Here is a 16135-nt window from a genome sequence, read left to right on the forward strand (position 1 = left end):
AACTTTGCCAAGGGGGCATGCAAGAGATACAGAAGATGAAGGAAAAATAATCTCATTCCAAGGAGATATTCGTGTACAAAGAGGTGCCTAACACCCAATAACTGAGATGGTGCAACAAAGAAGTCTGATTATATGCTCGGATGTCCGGTACCCCAAACTCCTCCCCAAGTGCCTGGACCCACCAAAAATAACCAACGCAAATTAGGTCTCCGCCCACCACAACAAAACCGAGATAATAGAGAATATAAGGCCCTCACAGCCTTCTGCAATAGGGACAAGGGGAGTGTGTGAAGACCATAAAGCCACTTTAGGAATAAAACCATAAGAAAGAGGTGGATCCTACCCAAAAAGGAGAGTGGAAGATCCTGCCATTTAACCAAAAGCTGTTTAGAATCAGCAAGAGGTTTATCGACATTAAGACAGTAAAGGCGGGAGAGATCCATGGTCAACCAGACCCCCAGGTACCGAAACGAAGACAGCCCATCCCATTGGAAGGCTCCCCTCCAATGCTCCCGAAGTTGTGCCGAGGAGGCCAAGGCCTCCGATTTCCCTAAATTGAGGGCAAAGCCTGAAAAGTCTTCATATTTTTTTTTTTTATTAATTCTTTATTCATTTTCAAAAATACATTAAGTGTTAAATATATTCATTCATATTAACAATAAATACATCACTTACAAACAATCATTGATATATTTCATAAATTCTTATCCCTTCCCCTTTCCCATCCCTCCCTCCCATATATTCCATTATCATATAAAACATATAATAATAAACTTCCCCTCCTCCCTATACCTTAAGTTGATAAATATAAGGGAAACAAATTCAAATTAATCTTTACAATACTTTGTCAGTGGTTTCCACACATCCTGAAACTTCTTAAAATATCCCCGTTGTAATGCAATAAACCTTTCCATTTTATAGATATGGCATAAAGAATTTGTAATGTAATGTAATTTATTTCTTATATACCGCTACATCCGTTAGGTTCTAAGCGGTTTACAGAAAGTTTACATTAAGATTATAAATAAGACAGGTACTTAAAAAATTTCCCTTACTGTCCCGAAGGCTCACAATCTAACTAAAGTACCTGGAGGGAAATAAAGAAGTGAAAGGTAGAAATAAAAGAAAAAATAAAATAAACATTTTAATAATACAGCATTGATCTAAATACTTTGGAAAGTAGAAGAGAGGAGAGAAAGGAATAGATGCAGATGGGGGAACCGTTGAACTTTAGAGCTCACCAGAAGTTGTAATTTAATCTCCTCCAATCCTTCCAATTACGGTATATGTAATTTGCTGAATGGCAGCACCAGTCATTATAAGTAGTAATTTATTGTTATTCGCAGAAATCTGACTTTTTGCTCTCATTTCCATACCAAATATCACAGTATCATAGGATAATGCCACTGGGTTATCTAATAAATTATTAATTTGGTCCCAAATTGATTTCCAAAAATTCATAATACATGGGCGATGAAACAATAAATGATCTAAAGTTCATACTTCTAGATGACAATGCCAACATCTATTAGACAAAGAACTATCTAATATTTGTAACCTAACAGGGGTCCACAACGCTCTATGCAACAGAAAAAACCAAGTTTGTCTCATAGATGCTGACAACGTACATTTCATCCTCCAAGACCAAATTCGTGGCCATTGAGATGCAGTAATTTCATGCTTAATCTCAATGCTCCAAATATCTTTTAAACCAGTTTTTAATTTCTTTTTATTAAACCCACATAACATTTTGTACCACTGGGCGACCTGGTGACCCAAGAAGTCTGTCTGAAAACACAGAAACTCCATGCTATAATAATTATTAAGGTTTTTCCAATCAGGGAACCCCGCCTGAATGTCATGCTTCAGTTGCAACCATCTAAAATTATCTGAGTTTTTAAGACCAAATTGATATTGCAATTGTGAAAATTCAAGCATAGTACCATTAGAAATAACATCATCCAATATTCGTATTCCTGCTACCACTCAATGCTTCCAGACTAGCCTTTCTCCGCCAATTTGGATCTTGGACTTTACCCATATAGACTGTTTTGTAGATTTAAAAATTGGAATAAATGTTAAATTACTTATATATCGCAATGTTTTCCATGTATCTACTAGTATTCTATTATCTTTACTGTAGCTAGGCATTTTGATACTGAGTACATGGCACAGACGCAATGGAGACATGAGTTGCCATTCTAACCATAACCAGTCAGGGAGTTTTTCCATGAGTTCTGGGAGGACCCAATACATACCTTGGCGTAAAATATAGGCTTGGTGGTACCTATAAAAATTTGGAAAATTTACCCCCCCCCCTCTGATTACCCCCAGCCAAATAAATTTTAAAAGAATGCTATTTAATTTTTTATATAAGGACCCTTGAAAATATAACGGTAACATACCCATCTGATAACAAACCACAGGTAAAATCATCATTTTAATAGTTTGGACTCTCCCCCACCATGAAAGATGTAAAGGATTCCATTGCTCACACATCTCCGTAACCTTCTGTATTAATGATTTTTCATTTACTTTCAATGTTTCATCTAATGTATTTGTAATCCAAATGCCTAAATACTTTATTCCATCCTCTTTCCAAAGAAAGGGAAAAGAATCAAACAAACCTTTTGTACAGTGAACATTGAGTGGAAGAATTTCTGACTTATTCCAATTTATCTTATATCCTGAAAATTTTCCAAAATTCTCAATTATTTCAAGTAGACAAGGAATGGTTTTCTCAGGATTTCTCAAATAGAGCAATATATCATCCGCATAAGCTGAAATCTTATATTCCCGATCTTTATGAGGAATACCCTGTATCTCCTCTGTTTGCTGAATGGCTAATAACAAGGTTTCCAATACAATATCAAAAAGCAAAGGAGATAAGGGACAACCTTGTCTAACCCCCCTTTGCAATCTAAAACCTTCTGAAAAATTATTATTAATATATAATTTAGCAATAGGGGAGCTTTACAATGCTTGAACCATTTGTATAAATCCTGAGCCAATACCAAACCATTCCATCGCTTGATACATAAAGGTCCATTCAACACGATCAAAAGCTTTTTCTGCATCAAGTGATACAGAAAAAACTGGATCTTTTAAGGCTTTGGATAAATTCAACATATGCAATGCAAGCCTAGTATTATTAGAAGAATGTCTTTGAGCAGCAAATCCTGTTTGATGCATACCAATAATAAAAGGGAGAGCTTTAGCCAAACGTATAGCCAAAATCTTAGCTAAAATTTTTCCATCAACATTAATTAAAGAAATAGGCCTGTAATTTGAAACCAAAGTGGGATCTTTATTTGGCTTTGGCAAAATTATAGTTAATGATTCAGCCATGGTACCCGCAATACAACCATTAGTAAGTTGAGTCCGATATAAATTTAATAAATATGGTAACAGGGTAATTTGAAATGATTTATAAAACTCTACAGTATAACCATCTCCACCTGGAGCGGATCCAACTCTAAGGGACTTCAATGCTGTTTGCAATTCATTTAATGATATCGGCTTTTCTAAACTTTCTTTTATATGCTCAGGAATTTTCGGTCCCTTAATTAACTTTAAAAATTTCAAACCATCCCTTTCTCTACCTAGATAAGGCTCAGAAGAATATAGGTTTTTGTAAAAATTTAAAAATTGTTTTAAAATCATTCCAATTTGGGAATAAGTATTCCCCTTTTCATCTTTAATCATCACTATTTTTGTTTTCCGTTTTTTTGCTTTTAGATAATTTGCCAATAATCTTCCCACCTTATTTGAATTTCCATAATACAATGCCTGTTGAGAAAATAAATCTTTTCTAATCAACTTAGAAGAAATCTCATTATATTTCCCTTTCGCTTTCATGAGGTCTTGTAATGTAGAATATTCCCATTTCTCAATTAATTTTGATTCTAATATCTTTATATCTTGTTCCAAGCTATAAAATTGTTTTTTAATTTGTTTTTTAATATATGCCGAAAAAGAAATAATTTGACCTCTCATGGTTGCCTTAAAAGCATCCCATAATGTTTCTATAGAGATATCCTTCGTATTATTAATTTGAAAATAATCATTCATTTTCACTTGCATTTCCTCAATAAAATTTGGTTCCACCAGCAATGTATTATCAAATCACTATATAGGTCTACTATCCTCCTTATCAATTATCTTAATTTTAATCCACACCCCACCATGATCAGATAATATAATTGGATCTATGGAGGCTTGTGTTACTTGTTGAACTAATGAATTTGAAACCAATATATAATCAATTCTCGAAAAAGATTTATGAACATGGGAACAAAACGTAAATTCTTGATCATTAAAATGAAATATTCGCCATATATCTTTCAAATCACAATTTAGTACCAAATTATCCAATCCTAATGATTTCATACTTCTGCTAGGTTTTTTGTCCATAAAAGGATCTGTGACAGCATTAAAATCCCCAGCCACAACTAAATTTGAAGCAGTCAGTGGTAACAATATTTTTTGTAGAGATTTAAAAAATTCAATTTGGTTCATATTAGGTGCGTATATATTGAACAACGCCATTGTAGTATTTCCCAGATTCATGTCTACATGTAACCACCTTCCCATGGGATCAGCTGAAATAAATTTGAAAGTAGCATTACATCTTTTATTTATCAATATTGCAACTCCTGCTTTTTTCCTTATAGCTGAGGCATAAAAACAATGTTTTATCCAATTATCTTTTAACTTTAGAGACTCTAGAGCTGACAAATGAGTCTCTTGAATATAACAAATATCTATATTTTGTTGCTTCAAAAACAAAAGTGTTTTTTTCCTTTTTATTGGATGGTTTAAACCATTAACATTAAGCGAAAGTATTTTAAGCTCCATTAATATAATTATTACTATCAAATATAAACTTTAACATCTTCTGCAAAGCATAATTTTCCTGTAGACATTTCATTTCCCTTAAAATACTATAAGATACATCCCTCTCCTCCTTTGATTCCTTAAAGATTATAATGATAGAAACCCACAATACCCTCCCTACTCCCTCCCTTATCCCTCCTTTTCTCGTAATGCGATAACTTGAAGACAAACGATCAAACTAGCCCTCTTCCCCCCCAAGCAACTCACTTCACTTTTTCCTCTATATTATAAAATTAAACCTTCCAAATACTTAAATTCCTATTTTCCCTTTTATAAATGTCTCAATTCTATTAAATAAATCTTTATTTAAAAAAACCCATGCAGAATTATAGAAATTATTATTTATACTAATAAGTATTTAAAATCCCAAAGCCCAAAAGAATTAAAAAATTCTTTAAAATTCCCCTTAAATGAAATTAAATTAAATCTAAAGCTATAAGTGGAATATAACAATCAAATATATTAATTTGAATTAAGATAATATTTCACTTTACTCATTTATATATAATTTAATTTAAAATTTTCCAAATTAGACATTTCCGCCTATCTAAACAACCATTTCAATGAGAATTTTCCTTTCAGCAAATTTATCCTTAAAAACTTATTTTCAAGAAGAAATTTTTGATATAATTTCCTCCTGTATTGTAAGTACATTACACAAACAAAAATATCCATAAAGCAACTACCTACTCCAAACATAACTACTGAAATTATCAGTCATCACCATTTAAACAACCACTCATTCCAGCAGATGCACACAAAACATTCAATGCAATCCAACTCTGCAAGCCTTTTCATCCCATCAATCTTACTAAGCTTCCTCCATTAAATTCCCCATCTCTATTAATGGCCTTCAGCACTCAAGTCCATTCATTACTGAATAAGAACCATAATTTAGCCCCCACACAGTAATTGTGACCATATATCTATAGACTTATAATGTACCTCTAATTACTGTTACATTTTTAGAGTTAACTGCACATTAAGGAGCTGTGAGATCAGAGTTATGTTCAGACTGAACAGGATCAAAATCAGATTCCATTCATTCTGAATCAGAAATAGGACTTTCCTCTGAACTATATATCTTAGCACAAATCAAAAACATATATCTCAATCTGCCCACTGATATTAAATTTATCCTTTTCATTCTTGTGAAAACAATATTCGGCTGTGGGAAATAAATCTTCCAAACAAAGTATCTATTCCCCTTCAACTCCCTAATCCTCAGGAACATTGTAAACCAGGATTATGTAGGATTCTCAGGAACTCCAGGATGTAGGACAGACACCCTTAAGAAAGACTACTCATTATTAATGACAACAACAGTGAAAACTTTCTCTGTAAAGTCCTGCAATTGTATTCTTCTGTAAGTGGGCTTGGTAGAAAATAATGATACCAGCAAAAGGGGAGGGGACTTCCCGCTATAAAAATTTCCAGAGAGGAGAGGAAAGAGCATCTCCGGTGCCTCTCTACGTTCGGGTGATCCCCTTCTTCACACCACCAAGGACCACCCGATCATCCTTCAGGGAAACTCATTTGGTTATTGAAAACACAGTTTTTCAAACTAATAAGTTATGAAAAGATAATGAAGTTATTCACTTTTCAGAAATATTACAGTACAATGAGCTGCCAAGTATCTGTCAGGATAGGAAACTATTCTGTCAAGCTACCATCAGGTTCAAAATACAGTAAGGAAGTTGGTACTGCTGGCAGACAGACATTTATTGCTAATTAAAGGATGTGTCGGGAATATCTTCATCTTTAGAACTGTTAGGCTAAGTAAGGCAACTCCCTACTACACAACTTGTTTTATGACCTCAGTTATGTGTCAAACTGCAATAGACTATTTTTCTCACTAAATATAGCAGATTTCAGTGCAGATCAAACAATATCTATTTCTGCTTGGAAAAATATTATTTTCTTTTCTCAATATCAGGCTTAATTGTGCCACCTCCAGACTTCCAACCAGCTGGGCATACTACTCTATATTTGTCAGTATATTGAAAAGCCTGGAGCAGACGGAGAGCCTCATCCACAGATCTTCTTACAGGGAGATTATTGATTATAATCAACCCCAAATTTCTAGTCTTCAATCCCTTAGTATATTACACGCTTATGTTAAAACTGTGCTGTATATGTATTTTTGAATTCAATAAGAGATGTGATCTCAGAATCTAAATATTAACTATTGTTATATCTTACAGTACGAAACTCTGACTACATTTTGCATTTCCCAAAGCAGATTATTATAATACATTTTATTTGTCCCAAAAGTTACCAGCATTGAAAACTTGAGAAGCCAGCAGAGCACATTATGCTGATTAACTGTGAGTCCATCACCCTCTACCTATCCCCGTCAGCATTGCACTGACAATTACTAGTAGAGAAATGTAAAAACAAAAGCAGTTTGAGACAATGCCTTTAAAATGTTTCTAAACAGAATAAATCAAATGAGCTCTTCATATAGACATTTTCAAGGAACGCTCGTGCCGCGTGCCACCTCAGCCGCTCTCCCTCCTGCTGACTCTGTGGACGCTAAAGTCCGTAATCTCCAGTTCCTGCACAGGCCAGGGAAAGGGGCGGAGCAAAGCTCTCCTCAATTCATTTCCGCTTCCTGTAAGCCACTAACAACAACGACAAGTATGCCTCGCGTCTCCACCGCTGAAGCCCCCAAGCGCCTGATCCCTCGCCGATCTAGGAGAGGGGCGGAGCCGAACTCCCACGCCGTCTCTCCCAAGAAATCCACTGAAATCCGCTGTTGGCTGTATATGCCAGCTTTGAAAAGTCTGAAACATCAAAACCTCCACCAGTCAAGAAGCCTTGCAGACCAGAGAAAAAAAAAACCCCACAAGCCAACTCTAGAATTCTCCTCTCCTCTTCCTTCCATTCCCCCGACGTCAAGCAAGTGTGAGAATTTATTTGCATACTGCTGTTACCATTCTTATGTAGAATCTTCCTTATTTAATTTAATTTAAACTAGTCAATCATTCTAAAACAGTTACTAGTTCAGTTTCAGCAACCATTTTGTATCATTAAAGTATATGTAAAAATTATATTTCCTCTACAAAGTCCCCTTAAATCCAAACTTTTTCATTAATTTAAAAAAAAAAAATGGAATTAAACTTTTCAATTCAGCTTAAATCATAGGTAATTCCAGGGATGACAAGAAATCTTTAAGTTTTCCAGGATCCTCGAACTGATAAGATTTTTCTTTATAGGTAATTCTCATGTATGGAGGGTAGTATAAACCATACTTAGCACCTATTTCTTTCAGGGGTTGCCTCAGTTGTAAGAATTGTTTCCTGATTTGTACAGTCTCTTTAGCAAAGTCCTGAAGAAAAAACAATTTAGAATCCTTGTATGCCAGATTTTTAATCTCCTTTGCCGCTTGTAAAATATCCATTACTTGTTGAAATTTTAGTACTCTGAATATCACAGTTCTTGGTTTTTCTTTATTCTGACTTTTCTTCATACCAACCCTATGTGCCTTTTCAATTTCTATAGGACCTTTTGTCTTTATTGGAAGTATTTTTGGTATTATATCTTCAAGGAAAGAGATCATATTCTTCCCTTCAACTCCTTTCTTTAATCCAATAATTCTTAAATTCTGACAATGAGATCTATTTTCCAGGTCAATCAGTTTTTTGTGCACATCCATTAACAGATTATGATCTTCTTTGTAATTTTGTTGTATATTTTCTATTTTTTCCATTTTATTTTCCACCTTATCCATTCTATCATTTAATATATCCAATTTGTTGTTCATGAGATTAATGTCTTGTTTCACTTCCACTAAATTGACATTATTCTTCCTTAATTCTTCTAAAACCTCAATAAAATCCAAAGCATCCATGGGCAAAGGAACTTCACTTGAAGACTGAGAATCCTCTTTCAGTTTTCTTGTCTTTCCTGTTGCCTTCGAAGGAGCTTCCTGCATCTTCTGTTTATTTGAAGACATTTCCAGCAATTTAAAATTCAATCAAAAGAAAAAAAAAATTACATAATTTCAAATAAATAATGCTCTTAGGAGAAGCTCAGCTGTTAGCCAGCCATCTGCTTGTACTCCAAGTTCCGGAATCCGAAAAGTCTTCATATTCATGCAAGCTCTCCAGCAAAGTGGGCAGAGAATGCTCAGGGTCAGTCAAAAACACCAAAAGGTCATCGGCAAACACCACAAGCTTAAAATTAAAGGCACCCAGAGACAGCCCATGGATGTCTATATTGGATTGGATCTCTCAGAGCAGAGGATCCAATGAAAGAACAAACAAAAGTGGCGACAAGGAACATCTCTGCTGAGTACCACGGCAAATCCGAAAAGAGCCTGACAGTTGACCATTGACCTGGATCTGTGCAGCTGGGTCGCTATAAAGTGCTTGAATCACATTAAAAAAGGGACCAACGAGCCCCCAACCATTTTAAATAAATTGCTATGCCCCAACATGTCAGCATTCATTTTTTCATACCTATAGCTGGAGTATAAATTCGCCCACCAAATAAGGAAAATTATGAGTAATCATCTGCATAGCTATCCCAATCATAATTAGGAAAAGCCAGCATTTATAGCGGTCCATGGAGGGCTTAATATGCAATAATGTTCCACATATTACTACCTCATATGTCAATGGAATTGATGTTTCCAGTATGGTATTTATCTGTCCCCATATTGACTTCCAAAAGTTGAGTATCAAAGGACAATAGAACAATAGATCTAGTGTCCCAATGTCTAGATGATAGTGCCAGCATCTATTAGATTTAGAACTGTCTAACTTTTGTAACCTAACAGGGGTCCAAAAAGATCTATGTAACAAGAAAAACCATGTTTGTCTCATAGATACTGATGCTGTACATCTCATCCTCCAAGTCTAAATCCGTGGCCATTGAGACGTAGAAATATACTGCTTTATCGCAATGCTCCAAATGTCTCTAAGACTAGATTTTGTTTTTTTATTCAAGAATTCAGATATTAATTTATACCACTGGGCAGCCTGATGTCCTAGGAAATCTGTCTGGAAGCATAGGACTTGCAAGCTATAATGATTTTGTAGATTTCGCCAATTAGGGAACCCCTTCTGAATGGCTTGCTTCAACTGCAACCACTTATAATTTTGAGACTTTGATTGTTGCAGTCGTGAAAAATCAAGCATTTTCCCATTTGATAAAACATCATCTATTGTATATACACCAGCCTGCATCCATTGCTTCCAGAAGATCCCAGACTTGCCAAGTTGAATCTTGAAGTTTAGCCATAAGGATTGATAAGTGGATTTCTCTATTGGAATATCTGTTAATTTATTAATAAATTTCAAGGTTTTCCAGGTGTCAAATAAAATACTATTGTCCTTAACATATCTGGGTAACTTGATACTCAACACATGAAACAATCGTAATGGGGACATAACTTGCCACTCTAAATACAACCAATTTGGGGCACGTTGACATCTTTTATTATTTCATTATAGTTGTCTTTAATTTTTGTTTATTTCCACATACATCTAGGGAAGGGTGAAAGGTGGGGAGTTATTTCATTGCTTTGTCTTAATCCTTGATGAAATGTAATGGAAGGAAAGTGGGGATTTATTCTTTATGCAGTGTTATTGTTTATGATTATAAGTGTTTAACTTGCTGATTAATGTAAATATACGGTTATTGCACTTTTGTTGGTCTTAAAAATCAATAAAGATTTATAAAAAAAAAAAAGAAGGAGACAACTCCATAGGACCAAAGCACCATAAAGAGGTAGCCACACCGCACATGGTCAAATGCCTTCTCGGCATCAAAGCTAATAAGCAAGGATGGGCCACCGGTCAACCATGCACAAACCCACCTGCTGCTCTGACATCACTGATGGCAAGGCCCGCGCCAAATGATTAGCAAGGATCTTAGCCATAAGCTTAGCCTCATAATTTAGTAAGGAGATCAGTTGATAGTATTTCAGTAAGGTAGGATCTTGCCTGGTTTCAGGAGAACTAAATCTGCGCTAGGTTCGAATACCGAGGAAGAGAAAGCCCTTGGCCACCTAAGATTGTAAACCTCTGCCAACACGAGCGACCTCTTCCACCAGCAATCTATGTTCAAATATATTTTATTGAGCTCAACGAAAAAAGTACAGAAGCAAATACAAATACAGAAAGCAAGCTCACAGTTTGGCAATGTAAAACACAGGTAGAAACCACCTCCCCCACCCACACAGCCCCCCAAGCCCCTGGTGGCCTCTACAGAGTTATAGAGCAAGGAGACCAATCAAAGGTAAATGACAGGAAATCCCAATCGCCCAACTAAGCCCAAGGCAGACACAGGGTGCCATTCCCCTAATCCCCCCCAGTCCTCTGCCAATCCCAACCCACAGAATCCAATCAGGAAAATAGAGAGTCAAGTTATGTAAAGCAAATAACAAGTGGAGAGAATAGTCCAAAACAACAGGTCAGCAGTTCAGGAGGCAGCTACGGGCCACCGTAGTCATAGTGTTCCAAAAAGGCTCCCAGGTATACTGAAAATTCCAGCCCAGAAAAGAAGTTGGTAACATCTCTCCTCTCCCACATCACAAGGGTGATCAGGCGACATCGCCAGAGGGAATAGTTGGGTCCCTCCACGTCCAGCCACTTGAGTAGAATACACTTAAGAGCTATCACCACAATCCACTGAAGAAATGTAGCAGTCCCTGGCCTGCGAGGAGTAAAATGAATAGGGACACCAAAACGTAATAGAGGGGAACGTCGAATAACAATGTTCCAAATACGTTCAACAAAGAGAAAAATAGCTTCCCAAAAAGACTGAATAATAGGGCAAGTCCAGAAAATATGCCTCAAACCCGCATCAGGAGCGGCGCAGCAGGGACAGGCAGAAGAGGCTCTGAACCCCGAAAGATGAGCTCGTTTAGGTGATATATACAAATGTAAAACCAATTTATAGTGTTGTTCCCAAAAAGTAGCATATTTGCGAAAGACTGGTAATTTGCGTACAGCGCACAGAATTACATCAGGCAATATCACAGAAAGATCACGGGCCCAAGCATCCCTCAATCTACTATGGTCAAGCAGGGGGGACTCATCCTTCAAGTGTCTATGGTGAAATTTAAGTGGAACCGGGAGTTGAGATCCCAGGGTAAAGGCTGTGGACAAAAGCTCCTGGCAAGAGGTCATTAAATGTGCAGAAGGCAAGGAGGCAATATAGTGTTGAATTTGCATATAAGCAAAGCCACCTGTTCGGTGAAGGCCAAATTCGTGATATAGCGTATCAAAAGACTTAATCCTCCCAACATCGTCCATCAATTAGAACAAATAATGAAAACCCCCTCGCTTCCCAACGAACAAAACCAGCCCCATCCACCCCTGGTAAAAAATTCCCATTAAAATGTAAAGGCAAGAAAGGGGAAATAGTAGAACTAAAAGAGTGAAACTTACAAACCCATTGCCAAGCCTTCTGCAAGGGGTAGTGTAAGACCTTAATAGGAAGAGGCGCAGGTTGAGCTGAGGGCACAGAGTAGAGATAAGCACTAAAGTATTAGTAAAATGGTCCGTTCCCCGGAAGAAATCATTAATGTGACACATGCCACACCCTACCATCAAATGGTGAAGATTCAACAAGCCCAAACCCCCCTTATACCATGGAGACACCGCCCGACAGTAAGGCAGGCGAGCTCGTCTACCAACCCAGAGAAACCGCTGAACTAAGCGTTCCAACCTCTTCTCAACCTTAGTTGTCAGGTAAAGCGGAAGCACCTGAAAAACGTACAACCAACATGGAACAATAAGCATATTGTAAAGACTCACTCTACCCATAAGCGACAACGGCAGCCCCTTCCATAACTGTAGACAAGTGATGAGAGCGGTAAATAACGGTTCGACATTAAGGGAATATAAACGCGAGAGGTCTCGTGGAATAAGGACCCCCAGATATTTAAGTTCAGTCTCCACCCAACATAAAGGAAAAGAACCCCTCCAAGCCGTACGAACCACTGGACAAGAGGGAAGGGCGACCGACTTATCTAGATTGAGCGAGAGACCAGAATAAAACCCATATTCGGAAAGAAGATCCAACGCAGCGGGTAAAGAGACTTCAGGGCGAGTGAGAATAAGAAACATATCATCCGCAAAAGCCAAGGTCTTCAGGTCTACTCCCGCGACCCGGAGACCTCTGACATCTTCAAAAAGATGTAGAGTGCAGAGCAACGGTTCCAATAAAAGGAGAAAGAGCAATGGAGATAGTGAGCAGCCCTGTCGGGTGCCTCGAAGAATAGGAAAAGAATCAGTACAGGTGCCATTGACTAACAAAGACACACAAGGAGCAGAATACAAGGAGCGAATTGCTCAAAGAAAAACCCTGTGGAGCACAACATAGTCTAAGGTACGAAACAAGGACCAGTGCACACTATCAAATGCTTTAGAAGCATCCAAACTAATCCCATAGACATCATATATTTAGATTTCCAAAAAGCCTTTGACAAGGTACCCCATGAACGCCTACTTCGGAAACTGAAGAACCATGGGGTGGACGGAGATGTACATAGATGGATCAGGAATTGGTTGGCGGGTAGGAAGCAGAGGGTAGGAGTGAAGGGCCACTACTCGGACTGGAGGAAGGTAATGAGTGGTGTCCCTCAGGGGTCAGTGCTCGGACCGCTGCTATTCAATATATTTATAAATGACATAGAAACAGGGACGAAGTGCAAAATAATAAAATTTGCAGATGACACCAAACTATTTAGTGGTACTCGGACTAAAGAGGACTGCGAAGAATTACAAAGGGACCTGAACAAGCTAGGGGAGTGGGCGATGAGATGGCAGATGAAGTTCAATGTAGAGAAATGTAAAGTATTGCATGTAGGAAGCAAAAACCCGAGGTACAGCTATAAGATGGGAGGGCTGTTATTGAGTGAGAGATCCCAAGAAAGGGACTTGGGGGTAATAGTGGATATGACAATGAAGCCGTCAGCACAATGCGCAGCAGCTGCTAAGAAAGCGAATAGAATGCTAGGTATAATCAAGAAGGGTATTACAACCAGAATGAAAGAAGTTATCCTGCCGTTGTATCGGGCGATGGTGCATCCACATCTGGAGTACTGCGTCCAATATTGGTCGCCGTATCTTAAGAAGGATATGGCGATACTCAAGAGGGTTCAGAGGAGAGCAACAAGATTGATAAAGGGTATGGAAAACCTTTCAAACACTGAAAGACTGGAGAAACTGGGGCTCTTTTCCCTGGAGAAGAGGTGAATTAGAGGGGATATGATAGAGATTTACAAGATCATGAAGGGCATAGAGAAAATAGAGGGACAGGTTCTTCAAACTTTCAAAAAATACAAGAACGAGAGAGCATTTGGAAAAATTGAAAGGGGACAGATTCCAAACCAATGCTAGGAAGTTTTTCTTCACCCAACGGGTTGTGGACACCTGGAATGCGCTTCCAGAGGGCGTGATAGGACAGAGTACGGTATTAGGGCTCAAGAAGGGATTGGACAAATTTCTGAAGGAAAAGGGGATAGAGGGGTATAGATAGAAGACTACAACACAGGCCCTGGACCTGTTGTGCCGCCACACGAGCGGACTGCTGGGCACGATGGACCTCTGGTCTGACCCAGCAGAGGCACTTCTTATGTTCTTAACAAATAAAGCAGGAATCTGATTGTGTTGACAATGGGCAAGCGCAAAAAGAACCTTCCTCACATTACAAACTGATTGACAGCCACGAACAAAGCCGACCTGATCTTTGTGGATTATATTGGGGAGATGAGAGGGCCAAACGGTCGGCTAACATACGTGAAAGAAGCTTAAGGTCAACATTGATCAAAGAGATTGGGTGATATGATCCAGGATCATCACTCTCTTTACCCGGCTTCAACAACAAGGTGATAAGCGCCTCATTGGCATAGCGGGGAAAGGAGCCACGATCCACAGCAGAATTAAAATAAGCCAACAAAGGACCACAAAGCTGAGGGGAAAAAGTTTATAGAACTCACCAGAGAAGCCAACAGGTCCCGGGACTTTCCCTGAATGTAAGGCCTTGATGGCAGACTGCAATTCACATGCCTGGAATGGACGATTGAGAGCCATCACCACGTCCTCAATAAGGCAGGGCATCCCCGACGAGCTAAGATTTTCTGTCAAAAGCTCCGAAGAGGCATCATCCGGAGCAGCATACAATCGTTCAAAGTAGTCAAGAAGTACCGCCGACACCTCGGTAGTATGAGATACCCCTCCTCCCCTGGAGTCTGCAACGTCAAAATCAGCTGCCGGCTTTTCCGTGCATCAACCAGGTGTGCCAGCAAGCGTCCTAGCTTACTGCCAAATCTATGAAAATGATGATTATAATAAGCAGCCCACCATTGGTAGCGAGAATGGAGCAGAGAATTGAGAGCCCCCTGGGTAGACAAATAACATTCTCTAGTCATTTCTGAAGGAGCGGCAGAAAAAGCCTTCTTAGCAGTCCTCAAAGCCCGCTCCAAGGTGAGAATACCCGAATGAATACTTTTATTGCGAGCACTAAGAAAGGATATCACCTGACCACGGATCACCGATTTAGCTGCCTCCCAAAACAAGACAGGATCTTCCATGTGTTGTGCATTATTAATCACATAATCTTCCCACTGAACCTGTAGAAAAACGCCGAAATTCTACATCTCGCTCAAGATAAAATGGGAAGCACCAAGAAGAAGAATGAAGGTACGTAGAATCCAAGTGGATGTCCAGCCTTATCGGGGTATGATCAGAAATGCTAAGTGGGCCGAACTCTGCAGTCACCACTGAGGAGAATAACGTGGAAGACACAAAGATGTAATCAATCCAAGACCAGGTGTTATGGGCGCAAGAAAGGTGAGTAAAGTCCCGGACCTCCGGGTGTAGGAGGCGCCAGGGATCCACCACAGACACTGTATCACAAAAATCAGCAAGAAGACGTCCTTTTGCCCGTAAAGGTGTAACAACCAGGCCAGACTTATCGCAATCCGGGTCACTAGCCAGGTTGAAATTTCCCACTATGAGGAAGGGGTCCCCAGAATATCTTGAATAAATGAACCAATTGTTGTAAAAACAAAGATTCAGACGAATTCGGACCATAAACCACCAGCAATAGGTAACTCCGATCCCCAAAGTTAGGTGCAGAAGAAGAAAGCAACCCTCCAAAGACTTGTCCAATATCTGAACTCCAATCGGCGATGACTTACGAACCAACACCGCAACACCCCATTTCGCCCCAACGAAGACGCTAAATAAACCTCCACCACCCAGGATCTACACAACTTAAA

This window comes from Geotrypetes seraphini, chromosome 9 (assembly GCF_902459505.1).
Source record: "Geotrypetes seraphini chromosome 9, aGeoSer1.1, whole genome shotgun sequence".
Lineage (NCBI taxonomy): Eukaryota > Metazoa > Chordata > Amphibia > Gymnophiona > Dermophiidae > Geotrypetes > Geotrypetes seraphini.